At 47.7% G+C, this 13,008-nt stretch overlaps 1 protein-coding gene and 1 long non-coding RNA gene across 11 annotated transcripts in view; both read right to left on the reverse strand.

Moving 5' to 3' along the window:
• The window catches only part of SYNDIG1 (synapse differentiation inducing 1), a 59,434-nt gene extending 56,323 nt beyond the window's left edge, over positions 1-3,111 (reverse strand). For 6 of the 7 annotated variants that reach the window (XR_010612822.1, XR_010612823.1, XR_010612821.1 and 3 more), the window contains exon 1: positions 2,752-3,013. The gene's annotated coding sequence lies outside the window, so the exon portion shown is untranslated. Of the gene's footprint in view, positions 1-2,751; positions 3,014-3,081 lie in introns of those variants that run through there. The other variant, XM_065679583.1, reaches the window with a different exon arrangement.
• An 885-nt stretch (positions 3,112-3,996) lies between these two features.
• On the reverse strand, positions 3,997-12,046 carry LOC136014678 (uncharacterized). Of its 4 annotated transcripts, none has more exons than XR_010612825.1 (4): positions 11,812-12,046; positions 10,422-10,566; positions 9,540-9,580; positions 3,997-6,940 (listed from the first exon to the last, which is right to left on the reverse strand). It is a non-coding gene; the product is annotated as an uncharacterized LOC136014678 (long non-coding RNA). The 4 variants fall into 4 exon arrangements; XR_010612826.1 differs by lacking the exon at positions 3,997-6,940 and adding an exon at positions 7,293-9,095; XR_010612827.1 differs by lacking the exon at positions 9,540-9,580.
• Positions 12,047-13,008: the final 962 nt, after the last annotated feature.

Below are 13,008 nucleotides of genomic sequence, written 5' to 3' on the forward strand. Positions count from 1 at the left end.
ATCCCGTGCCTCAGTGAGCTAAAGCCTTAAAGCTTAAGGACAGAAATACTTCACAGCATGGATTTGGATGGATGGTTAACGAAGGAACTTCGCACATTCAGGTTGTATATAGATGCATATACACAGATACACATCTAGAAGAATGCTGTGTATAAACTGTGCTAACAGTGTGCTAACGGCTCCACCTCTCATGTTCTGCATCTCTGTTTTGAAATCCAGTCTTTGCTGGGGCAAGGAAAATAACCAGAGTTTGCCACTCTCTCCATGTTATGACACCAAACGCGAAGCATGTCTGTTGATTCTTAGGTGCTCTAAGTTGCACCACTCTACCCAAATCCTCAGGGTCACACCTGATGAGGGGCATTTTGCTGTGATCTCATTGCTCAAAGTCGTTTCCAACTTTTACTAGGAAAAGAGCATTGAGAAACCTTTGATTTGATAACCAGGGGATGTGCCTTCAGACAGGAGCAGATGCTCGCACACACAGGCACTATTCACATTTGTCAAAGCAAAGCCACTGAACATACAGAGTAATTTCCTTCTGTTTAAACCTCTGCAGTTCTTTCCCACTTTTTCCCAATGGCCCTGTACAAACAATAACCTGCAAGAAGCTGAATCTCCAAAGTGAAGAAAACATTTGGAAGTCCCAATATGTTGTCTGCAATCTTAATAACCACATAGGCAGTATTAAAACCCTCCTGGGCAGAAGCATTTGTAGCTGTCTGCAGATAGGAATTCACAGTAAAGACCAAACCCTCTTATCCAACTATGTTGCACCATTGCTCTAACGCTATCCTCAGAATCCAAAGTACTTTAAATTCACAAAGCAGCCTTCCTCAAGTTAAATGTGTAGTGGTGGTGCCCATCTACACCAGTACTGCATTGCATCTGCATTTGTACAACGAAGAGCTTCCCTGTGCCTGTGAGGCTGATTCCAGAGCCTATGGCACCAGTGGAGGGAGATGTCCGTTCTGCCACTTGATAAAAGGAGACTTCATTTAATTCCTACAAATGCATTTCTCCTATGTACAGCCTGGCATGACCTGTAGTTACCAGGATGCCAATAAAGTGTCACCTTGGCCAGTAAAATCAAAAGTGGCTTATTCTTTGGGGTGAGGTAATTGGAAACCAATCTGGAGAGCATCTAAATGCAGCTACTTTGAAGATGATAGCTCATTAACTATAATTAAGAGCAAGTCATTTAAATACATGAATGTAGAAAAGTGCATTCTCTGCTCTGACTGCAATAATCCCCCTGAAAGTACCAGCTAACTGGGTTTAAGAATATCAAAGCATCTTTTAATTGTTGTTAATGCCCTGTTTACGAGGGATTAATGCCTAATTATTTGTGATTTGAATATTTAAGCTCCCTGGAAAGTTTAGGGTGGTTTTTTCTTTGGCTTCATTCTCTCTCATTACGCACTGAGGCTGCAGCCTCTTGGCTCCGGTTGCTTTGAAGACACAGTTCAACAGATTGCTCTCCAGAGGAACTCCTGCCACTGCTGCTCTTATGGGGGGACAAAACCTACCACGACCACCACCAGTCCAGCACAGACCCTTGCACCTCTCCTCCTGCAGCACACTCGGGACCAGCAAGAGCTGCCAGTCCTGTTCCAGGAAGTCTTGCACTCCTGCAGTGCCAGTTCCAGAAAGGTCTCAACACACTTGCCAGCCTCTTCCTACCGAATCATAGAATCAACCAGGTTGGAGAAAACCCTCAAGAGCATTCAGTCCAACCATGCCCCAGCACCGCCAAGGCCACCACTAACCCATGGCACTGAGGACCTCTTCTACACGGTTTGTGAACACTTCCAGGGACAGTGATTCCCTGGGCAGCCTGTTCCAATGCCTGACTGCCCTTTGGGGAAGAAATTGTTCCTCATCTCCTGTCTAAACTTCCTCTGGTGCAGCTTGAGGCTGTTCCTGCTTGTCTTATCCCTTGTTCCTTGGGAGCAGAGCTCAGCCCCCTCCTGGCTCCATCCTCCCTTCAGGCAGTTGTAGAGAGCAGTAACGTGTCCCCCCCCCCCCAAGCCTTCTCTTCTCCAGACTAAAGGTTATTCTTGATCTTCTGAAGGGTTCTCCTTGATCCCTTATGGGATGTTGTAGGAGGATGGGGCAGCCATGGGGGACCTACCCAAGGTCACCCCTCTCTGCACCTGAGTAGCAGGGACCACTCCTGCCTCCTCACCTGAACCATCGCTCTCTCTAACTTGGCTGTCACTGCCAGCAAACTAAAGGATGGGAAGGAAAAGAAATTCAACGCGGCACCTCTTGAGCAGGGACAGGGCAGCACAGCCCCTCTTCCCCTTCCCAGCCCAGGGTCTACCCTGCACAGGCTGGATACCGGGTGCCGGCAGGGAAAGATGCTCTGCCCTGGTGAGCTGGAGGGGGTTCCTCCTGGCCAAGGGAAGGGAAAAGGCGCACCCCACGCACACCTTCCCTTCCAGTGCTCCCAATCCAAACCTTGCCACTGGAAAAGCCGGATCCCTCTTCCTCTCAACAGCCCCCCCCCTCCAACCCCGTGTAAGACCGGGCGTGCACGGCACCGAAGCAGCACCGCGGCGGGTGTCCCCCGGGCTGGGGCAGGATCCCTGCGGCCCCGGGGTGGCCCCAAACCCCCGGGGCTGCCCACCGGGAACCCTCGTCCGGAGGATGGGGATGGAGGAGGTTGGCGCATCGCCCCCCAGAGGGAATGGGATGGAATGAGAGGGGATGGAATGGGATGGGATGGGGAGAGGGGGTGTCGCTCACCTGCAAGGTGACCCGCAGCACGGTGCTCCCTCGCTCCCTCCCTCCCATCCGCCGGGGGCTGCAGGAGGGGCGGCCGGGGGGGGACCGGCTCAGCGCCCGGCTGGGGACACCGGCACCATCCCGACCAGCGGGAACCGGGACCGGAGGCTGAAGACCGGGGACCGGGCAGGGCTAGCGGGCGGCGGGGCTGCACCGCCGGGCTGCACTGTGCGCTTAACTCGCGGGGAGGAGGAGGAAGGGGAGGAGGAAAGGAGGAGAACCAGCCCTGCGTGGCAGCGCGGCCAACTTTCCTCCTGCAGCAGGAGCAGCATCACATCCCTCGCTGCTTACCCCCCCACTCGGCAAATTCTCCTCCTCCTCCCTGGCCCTTCCTCCCGGCCGGGGTGTCTCCGTTCAGCGCACACTCCGGGGGTACCGGCTGCCCCCCACTCCTTGCTCCCGCAGTCACGCAGGCACCTATGTGCTGGCAGCTGCCTGTGTTGCTGGGGGATGCACCAGCCCCGAGGCGATGGGGAGCTCCAGCAGGTCTGAGGAACTTTGGTGTTTAATTCCTCAAGTGACAGCGTGCCAGGCTGGGTGCTGCAGCACTGGGGAGGGGAGGAAGGGGGGTGTTCCCTGCCTTCCTAACCTGTGCGTAATGCGGGTGAGCTTGGCTCGTTCATCCCTCTTCGCGTTCCCAACAGCCCTGCTAGCCAAGTCATTGCCTAAAAGCTTCCCTGACACTTCTTTCTAGATGCTTCAACATCTATGGCTCAAAACGCTGCTGAAATATTACATGCCTGGTTTAGAGCACTGGCCACTGTAGGTAGAGAGGCACGAGGCCTTTTTATAGAATCCCAGACTGGTTTGGGTTGGAAGGGACCTTAAAGCTCATCCAGTTCCAACCCCTGCCACACGCAGGGACACCTTCCACTAGAGCAGGGTGCTCCAACCTGGCCTTGAACACTGCCAGGGATGGGGCAGCCACAGCTTCTCAGGGCACCCTGTGCCAGGGCCTCAGCACCCTCACAGGGAAGAATTTCTTCCTAATGTCTCATCTCCATCTACCCCCTCTTGTTGCCATTGCCTTTGCCTCTCTCCCCGAGTTAAGACTGATTTCTCTCCCTACCTGCTTATTGCTGGTTGTTATCCCTAATCCCCAAATAACCCCTGCCAAACCTGTGCTGAAGGAGAATGTTCAAGATTTAAACCACACATGAACTAACTTGAACCTGTCCTGGGGATTTTCTGCTCTTTCCCCTCTTTCACAACATTTTAGTTCTCTTCCAAACTCCAACTTTCAGCCTATCCAAGTGGTGCTCAGCAAAGATTTTTCTCTCCGTCTAAATATCTGGTTCATTTTTGCTCCAGTCTTCAGGGAGGGTTTGGGTCTTAGAGAAAACAGTTTCTTTCTTAGTGTAATAGGCACTGGGAGAGAATAAATACGTAATCAGCTAAAAAAATAACCCCGAATTATGATCACCCTGATTCTCCAAAGTGCTTTTCACCTCTGCTTTCTTGGGAATAGAAGCCTGTAAACCACAGTCATTATGCTTTTACTGAGTAACACTTTGAGGAAAAAGGCTGTCTTTCTGTTCTGCTTGTAAAGAAACACAACTGTAAGGGGGCCAGCTTCAACCAGATGACTTTGAGCTACTACAGTGCAGCTACTTATGACCAAGCACTGGAGATACCAGCTGTTTTGGCTGGATGGTAGATTCCTGGCAAAATAGTTTCAGTGACCACAAGTATTTGTGGGACAGGAGGAAATAGGGCAATATTTCCGAAAGGATCTGTTCCATTACTTTCTTTTTTTCCCTTGGAATTAGAAGCAAACAACAGCATTTATGAAGAACACAGCAGGGAAGGGATTTCTGGGTCATCAATCAGATTTTCTGGCTTCCAGGCAGCCACATCCTGTGATCCTGTTTGTTTTCTTCTGACTCTTCCCAAACAAAGTGTTTTCCATCCTGTTACCAAGGGGAGGTTCAGTGACATCAGGAAAATACTGATTTTTGCTAACGCCATTTCTCCACCTTTTCCATTCTTGCATCAAACTCGATCACGTTCTTCATTCAGGCCATGAAGACCACTGGCCTTTGTGTCCATGAGGAAACCAAGCCTCATTTGATTGAGTTCTGCAGCAGAACCAAGACCATCCCAGTGGAGCAATCCCAACCCAACACCCTCAGCGGTTGTCACTGTTGCTCCAGACCTTCACCCTGCTGCAGACCTACATTCTTCACCCTTTTCAGTTTTCAACCCCTTCTCTTGCTGAAAACCATGCAAAAGGGAGCTTACCAGTGCTCTGACTAGTGTTAATGGTGCCACTTCCCTAAGCTTGGCATAAATTGGCCTATTCCTGATGCTGGGAAGCTAATGACTACCCCCAATTTGATTGTCCACCTTGTACCCTGCTGATTTTTGGAGAGAGATTTCCAAAAGACCAATAGAATGGTACTTATGACAAGGTGAATTGCAGCAGTTTGCGATTTGGGGCTTCTCCAGCAGTGTCACTGAGAGTTCTATTCAACACCAGGTAAACATGCGCAGTGCATCATTAATGCATTGTGCCAACACGTTTCACAGCTTCCTGGGTGGGAAGGAATTGAGGAGATTCATGCTATGTGTCTAGCAATTGTGCCTAGCAATGGCTAGTGACCATCTTTAGAATCTTGGGTGACGGTTTAGTGCGACGTGTCCCTGCCTCTAGTTCCTGGTTGGAACTAGATGATCTTAAGGTCCTTTCCGGCCCTAACTATTCTATGATTCTAATCTTTCCAGTTCTAAAGGCACTTTTCATACCTCCGGGGCTGATGCAGATGCACCTCAATAGGAAAGGTTCCGTGACAGAGCACTGCAGTGACAGAGAGAAGCATGAAGAAGTGTTGGGAAGGGGCAAGGCAGGGAGGAGGAGAAGTCTACCTCCCTTGGGCCTGACGGCTGCTGGAGGCTCACTTGATCTGCTTGCTATTCTAAGTTTATGCCAGCAACCTGCTAGGACAAAGTACATAGCAACCAGGGACCTCTTCTTGCTTTATGAACTGGGATATGAGTAATTGCTCCCCAGGGCTTCCAAACAGGGCTTAGCTGTGGCCTGAGCTCCAGAGAAGCTGCTGTTCAAAGATCTGGTGAATAATGGGAACAAGATTAATCCTTGCAAAAAGGAAGAGTGGAAGGCAAGGCTGCTTAGAGCACAGGGAGAGATGGGAGGGATGCAGGGCAGCCTAAGGTTGGCTTGGGAGTCGCCATGAGTCTGCTGTCTGTGAGGGGCTAGAGATCTGGGGGTCATCAAGGCAGGATGTAAAGAGGAAATGCCAGCTGGAAGCAGAAATTACCAGAGATGTACAAACTACTGTTCCTGCAACGCAGGGTTTGGCAGAAGTTAAGGAAAGGATGGGTCTTTGCAGGTATATAATGTTATAGCTCCAGGGAAAATCATTTCACAGCTGGCTACTCTGACTGGGGCTGTTACAATGACTTACACTGACCAAGCATTTGACCACTGGCCTCAGTGTAACTACCCTAAGTCACAGCACCCGGCTGGAGAGTCACACAGACCCGATTGACTGCCTGCTTGTTGCTCCTCTGGATGCTCTGCAGGAGCACTAGCAGTCATTCTGGGGGAGCTCTTGGAGACAGAGCTGCTCCGAAAGCCTCCTGGCCAAAACCCCCTGGGAGTCATCACAGTGTGGAAGCAGGAAAGAGTCCCTGTCTGGAAACCACATGTGAAATGCTGCAGGAAGCGAGGATGAGCTTTGCGGTAGCCATGAGGATTTGGGGAGCATCCTTTGCTGGTACATCTGCTGATGGACTAAAACAGTCACGGGAGCTGGTGGGAGAAAAGGTAGGCTGTGGTCCTCAGCTGTGCAAACAAAGTCTGAGGGTCTCAGTGGAGTATATGCTCTTGCAGTTTCCAGGACACCCTGAACAGGAAAATGGAAAGACAGCGACCTGCAAGTGCATCCCTGGGCTCTGGGAAGAGCAGCAGCACCACCTATCACCAGAGAAGGAAGAAGGAGAGAGGATGGACCAAGTGCTGCTCCTTCTCGCTGCTCCCAGCACAAGATCGAAGCCCAGACCTTCTAGATTACCAAAGAAACTTCCTTCTTCCAGCAGAAGAACCTGGGTTACATCTTTCCCTGCAAGCTTTCTGCTAAAGGCTCCTGCTGGCTCTGTGGATGGCTCCTTGTTTATCCAGCATCCTTCACTGCAGAGGAAACAAAATGCCACTTAATACCTCTAAAGCAACATCTGGGTGGTTGACTGTCCCCTGCAGTCATCTTCAGTCAGCCGAAAATCCTGGCACCATAAGTACTGGTGTGGCCTGAACCACGTTTTGCTTGATGATAATTCAGAGCGATGGTACAGAGCAATCGGGAAGTAGCCCAAATTCTGTAACCTCTTCCTGCCAAAGGCAAGAAGAATCTTTCCATTTAATTGGATTAGACCCCGAAGGCATAGCCAGGAGTGCTTTTAGCTTTCTGGGAAAGAAAAAAGGATTAGCTGAGATGGCTGAGCTGAACTTTGTGTTGATTTGCTTGCTGGTAGCTCTGAAACAAGAATAAAAATGGTTAAGCCAAGCATTTTCATTATTATTATTTCTTATTCTGTATTTATGGCAGATTGAAAAGTAATATATATTTTTTTTTTGGCTGGGTAAACCACATATCTTAGGTCAAAATGAAGTGTTTAATTGCTCTGAACTCTTCTTTACTCTTATAAACTGGGTATGGGTGCTTACTTGCAAGGGGAAGAATCTATATGCAGTCACTGCCCTCTGCCTAACCTACACCAAGAAAGCATGGCTATGAGATATCCTCTGCTAGGAGGATGAAGTAAACATGGTGTTGGACTTCACAGCCGGTACTAGATTAATTTGGAAGGACCTGCTAGCAAAAGTGAGACAGGACCACATTTTTACATACACAAGTCCTCATCCCAGTCTCTGAAAGGGGTTGTCTGTACCTCCTTTGCTCTAGATGAGTTACATGAGCTGAGATCAAGTGACCCAGTTTTTCATATGTCCAGGAGCTGAGACACTCAGAAGTTTAGGAGAAAAAAAAAACACAAACAAAAAAAACAATCACATTGTTCTTATTTTGCCATCTGTGCCTCGTCTCCCTGCATGCAGCTCTCAGGTTTGAACTTTCTGGGATGCTTCCAGAAAGCCTTACAGCAAGGGCTGGCACCGATGCTTCCCTATTCATAAGGCAGCTCCTTGACCAGTATGGACAGCTCCAAGGGAGAGGGAGCTGTATCATTTCTGTGCTGCCTTGCATTACTGGCCTTCTGAGGTAGCCAGGAAAGGCATAGGTTAGTGCTAATTGAGATGTGGCCATCTGTCAGACAGGAAACATGCCAAGGCCACCTTGTGATTATTTTATAAGGGAAGGAACCAGTCATTGGTGGCAATATTTAGGTGCTACAGACCTTGAACAGACTCAGACAATCTGAGATGATAAAGGTTCCCTTTGGATATGTTAGAGATCTCCTGAGCTGTTTCACTTTAAATGCATTTCCATCCATTGTGAAACTGCAGCAGAACTGCTTTAAGTCAAATGCTTCTTTGCAGCTGAGTGCCACAAAAACTGAACTGTTATTTGTGTTAGAGTATTTCTCACACTCCCAGTATGTAGGGACATGTATATAAACATGGTAAGAGAAAGTCCTTTCCCCAAAGATCAGGTACTTTAACTAGCCACAACATGAAAAGTAGGGAGTAGAGGAAAGCATTTAGTCGCACTGAAGGCCTCGGGCCTAGATTTGAGCATGTTGATGCCTGACTAAGCAGACATTAAGTTAAACTAAATGAATTGCAGGTTGTCACATTGGGCTGATTCAGACACTTAAAGAGAGATTAATCCCTCTGTCATACGATGTCAATGGACTTGGCACGAGACATCTGGAAGAGCTGTACCTCTTTGGAGCAGTGGCTGGAGGCAGAAGGATGCCCCAGTGGTTAGGGAGCTGGGTGAGCCTTATGAGTCTGATTTTCACTTTGGCAACTGTGATTTAAGGAAAGGGCCAGGCCCTTTTCTTGCTGCCTGCAGCCTACATAGCCTGGGTGAAGCCTCAAAGCTTAGGAGCCTCAAGAGCATTTGTGCATGAAGGACGCGATGGTTTCCAAATCCTCCATCATCCTAAAGATTTAAACTAGTTGGTGCCTGTACTGGAACATCAGGAGAGTGCTCTGTGGCTGGCAAGAAACTAATGAAAAAGCCTTTTCCTTTCTGCACTAACAGACCATGAAAATATAGAGAAGTTCAGATTCCCAACTTCAGTCTCCTGCTGTAGCTCCTATGGCCAGGATGCAGTCCCACCGCTCCTCAGGATGCCTGCCAAGAGCTTGCAGAGGATGTGTCCTGTAAAAGCATGCAGGCAGATGACAGGACCTGGTCTCAGGCTTGGCTACCCGGACAGACCACAGGCCAGGAAAAAAGATGCTGTACATGAGGAATAATGGAACGAGAAGATGATGGAAGTTATGGATAACTCCATAAGAAACAATCACATTTCACAGGCAGGGAGAAAGAAGCCGATATGAAAAGTTGTGGAAGGGCAAACTGGAGGGGACAGACCAAAATGATAGGACATTATGGTTAGTAAGTAGCATAGTTGAGGACTGATAGCTTGAATACTCCTTAATGAATGGTCCCACAAGCATTTCACTAGATTCACTAAAGGATTTAATCTGTCTGGCTGATAAATACCTAGTTGTCAGGAGCGCTCATTAGGTTAACTGATGCCACCTTAGAATGCAGAGGGGAACATAAATTTATCTTTCTTATTAATTTCTATGTGCTTACCTGCCTTTTATATGATACAGGGCTCTTCTCCCCTGGAGTAGCTGCAAAAGGGAGAGGAAGGGTTTTCCACAAAGAAAATGTTCTAACAAATATCCAAGGGATTCTCTGGCAATTCCCTGCTTGCCCTGTGCAGTGCAGGAAGTCTTAGAGGTACTAGTTCACATGCTGTGTTCAGAGTGGTGTAGCCATGTTCGTGTGGGTAGGGATGCGTACAGGGAAGCTCTTCCGGAAGTCTGGACACTCAAAGACCCCGGTCATTCCAGAAGAAAAAAAGGCAACTTTTTATCTCTTGTCCTTTCTGTCCATGGGAAGAGGTCTGGATCCCAAACTCCTTGTCCTTTTTGTCTTGCTTATCCAGTGCTCCAGAATCAGATCTCCTTTTTCCCACAACAGGGAGGGGATCTCCTATAGCTTATAGCTCTCTGCTCTCTCTTTGTATATTCTTACAGCAAGAAGAGTTCTGAGAACCCTTTTCACAAAAGAGCTCCACAATGGAAAAGGAAGACATTTTCCATGTAAATACAATATTAAGGGAAGTCAGGCCCTTGGTGTTCAAGGAAGATCTCCCTGCCGGAATCAGTGGAGGGTTGTGCTTCCAAATTAATTGCATGCTTCTGTCCTTAGCATCTGGGCATAGAATCAAAAGTGACGAGCCAACAAAGCAGCACCGAGATGCTCCGGCGAACAGTCGCCATCAATAATGAGAAATACTAGGAGAAGTCCTCTTTGAAATTCAAATCACAAGGAGCATCATTTAAAAGGGAACTCAGGAGAAGCAGAAATACCATGCACCACACATTAATTGTCATGCATGTGACAAAATCCTCCGTATTGCTGTTACTTAGCAGCATTAAATGTATTCCCATATTATTAATGCCATACCTGTGATAAAGTAATTAAACTGGCAGCCCATTTCTTCTGAACTAGAGGCCAGGCCTTCAGCTGGTGTAAATCAGAACAGCTCCACTGCAGAGGCTTGGATTTACAACAGGCTGGGGAGCTGAGCCATTGCTTCTAAATAGGAGACCTGAAAGTGAAGTCAAAACCATCACCACTATAGGTTGTTTCTTCTGCCACAGGGTAAGGGTAAGTCAGGCTTAGGTTCCTACTGACGTGGAACCACTCACAAAACACACTGCAAGCAATCTGAAAAATCCTCCCAGCAGATTCAACAAACTAAATTGGGAAGGTTAACTATTTAATAGCATGCTAGTGATTTCTTCCAAATGGGCACACTTAGTCATGGCTATATCCTATTTCTTTTATAACCAGACTCATCTGGAATACCCACAAATCTGTTTTGACAAAAATGTTGCATTATGTCTGCAGGAGAAGAACTGATGGAGAGTTCATCACCCTACCCTCCCCTTTCAAGTTGTCTGGCCACAGCTGCCTCCTGTCCACCTTCCATGCCCCATCCCTGGCAGTGTTCAAGGCCAGGTTGGGCAGAGATTGGAGCAACCTGGTCTAGTGGAAGGTGTCCCTGCCTGTGGCAGGGGGTTGGAAATGGATGAGCTTTAAGGTCCCTTCCAATCCAGACCAGTCTGGGATTCTATGATTCAAGCCTGGCTCCTGATGTGCTGCTACTTCTGCAAAAGCAGGAGGACTCCACAGCATATTTCATATCATTTTTCCAAGTCTGGCCCCTGGACAGGAGAAGCGTTCAAGTGCATGACTGCAATGATAGCATAGCTCTTTCAGATTGTGGGTGTCCTGATGCCAGACACATCATTATTCTCTTAATCTTTTGCTCCTTCATGTAATTCTAGGAAAAATTTCCCCTGGATTTGCCTTACATGCATCCACTTCAAAATAGCAGCTTCTTCCCACATTCATAGGGCTAATCAATTGAACATACTTTGCATGGATAACACAGTACTTTTGACCTCCAAATGTCTGCCTTTTTGGTGCTAGATCACTGACTAGCCTTTTCTTTTCCTTTCTCCTCCCATTGACAGGATACCAATACATTATACCAGCTTATCTGGGTGCTCTGTAAATTTTTCTTTGCTCAGTTAGTGCAGATTCTTTCCTACAAAACAACATGTCTCCATTAATACCTCTTGCCTGCAAGCAGTTAGTCTACCAGCTTTATCCACCTCTTCTAATCTACCTGTTCTATAAATTACTGGAATCACTGAGACAGCACAATTCTTCTTTCTTACATTTCTGTAAGAAACTACAGCAGGGAGGCAGAGAGAGTTTAAACTTTGGGATTTATGGCAGTCATTGCTTCATAAATAATGGATCGTAATCATATAGAAACACTTACTTTTTCTGGGGGGGTTAGTCTGAAAAGTCTCCTTCACTCCAGGGAAATGCAGAGCTGGGTCCCATAGGGAAATTTGCTACAGCAGATTATGCTGGGCATACAACATGCAGAAACCAGCACAGTCTCCTCAAGATGATTGACAGAGCAGAGTTACTGAAGCCAATAGTCTGTACAACCCAGCTCTAACGTCAGTAGAAACTTCCTGAGGTGTGGTAGTGCAATCACTTCAAGCTCTTGTAATTTCCAGCTACAACACACCTACAGTAAATCAAGTCATTTGCACTTCATGTAAAACAGCTTCAGCTGGGGTGGATTAGCATGGCTGATGAGATTAGGCTGGTTTTCTTCAGGCAATACCCTATGGCCCACAGCCCTGTCTAACACTGCTTTTGAAAAACATAAAACATAAGAACAATGAGCTTTACATTTATAGAGAAAACCAATGTATTCTCATTGTTCCTTATGCCAAAAGACTTGGATGCACACTGCAGAGGCTGTAGTTTCAAGTGGTTTGTTTAGGGTTTATGTCTTGTCCGCCTTTGTTTTCTGTCTGAACACCTCCTCTCCCATCATTGTCATGACTTGATGTCTTCTTGGAGGCACCTAGGAATTTCCGTGGGTTCATTTTCTGGGACACACTGAAAACCAAACTGGCTCCTTTTCAGGCCGGGGGAGAAAGGTTGGACGAGAAGGCATTCAAACATCTTGCAAAACATCCTGAGGAAATCCTTATCTTTCATCCCTGTGAGCATCTGAAGCTTCAAGGAAAATGCTCACAGAAAAGGCAAATGTGAAGAGTGCCGAGGCGTTCACACTTCGATGAGTGTGTGCCTTTGGTGTGTGAGAGAGGGTCTTTCTCCTCCCACTGCTGCTTTGCTGCTGGAGAATGTCACGCATTGGCTTCTTCAGACACAGACTTTTTCAAGTGTCTTAAGTACCACAGAATCACAGAATCCCAAGGGTTGGAAGGGACCTCAAAAGATCATCTAGTCCAACCCCCCTGCAAGAGCAGGGTAACCTACAGTACATCACACAGGAACTTGTCCAGGCGGGCCTTGAATATCTCCAATGTAGGAGACTCCACAACCCCCCTGGGCAACCTGTTCCAGTGCTCTGTCACTCTCACAGTAAAGAAGTTCTTCCTGATGTTAACGTGGAACTTCCTATGTTCCAGTTTACACCCATTGCCCCTTGTCC

Source organism: Lathamus discolor, chromosome 5 (assembly GCF_037157495.1).
Source record: "Lathamus discolor isolate bLatDis1 chromosome 5, bLatDis1.hap1, whole genome shotgun sequence".
In the NCBI taxonomy this organism is placed as follows: domain Eukaryota; kingdom Metazoa; phylum Chordata; class Aves; order Psittaciformes; family Psittacidae; genus Lathamus; species Lathamus discolor.